Here is a 533-nt window from a genome sequence, read left to right on the forward strand (position 1 = left end):
TACACTGTGTAAGGCTATATTTATTTCTCCTTCAGCTGCCCTTTTTCCTTGAACCCTTGGGGTGTGTTACGCTGGTGAGACAGCAACCTCCTGACTCACGTCAGTTCTCTGATTTGTTTATACATTGAGGGAATGACTCAAATGCTGAAGGAGAGGGCAAGCCTTTGTTAAATCCAAGCATTTTTGACTCATGTCCTATCCAAGAATAATCAGATATGGAAGCATGAAGAAGATTAGTATCTCTGGTATGCACAGATGGTTAGACTGTGGAGCTGTGTAGAAAAATCATGAACCATGAATGCTGAGGGATATGCAGAAAGGCTAAGAAAGGTGACTTTCCTACCTGGGAGTTTCTGAAGGTGCAGCCACCACAGAACTATGTTCCCTGGGTAGCACACCAGTCTGAGAGTCCTGTTTATCAGAGAACAACTGCTGCTCACCTACAGGCCAGTGTCAAAATTGCATGTAGACAGCATATAACATCAGAAATATTAAGACCAGTGTTAAGTGTAATGAAGAGCCATAACTCTTAA

The sequence above is a fragment of the Podarcis filfolensis genome (genome assembly GCF_964270895.1).
Source record: "Podarcis filfolensis genome assembly, chromosome: 3".
Lineage (NCBI taxonomy): Eukaryota > Metazoa > Chordata > Lepidosauria > Squamata > Lacertidae > Podarcis > Podarcis filfolensis.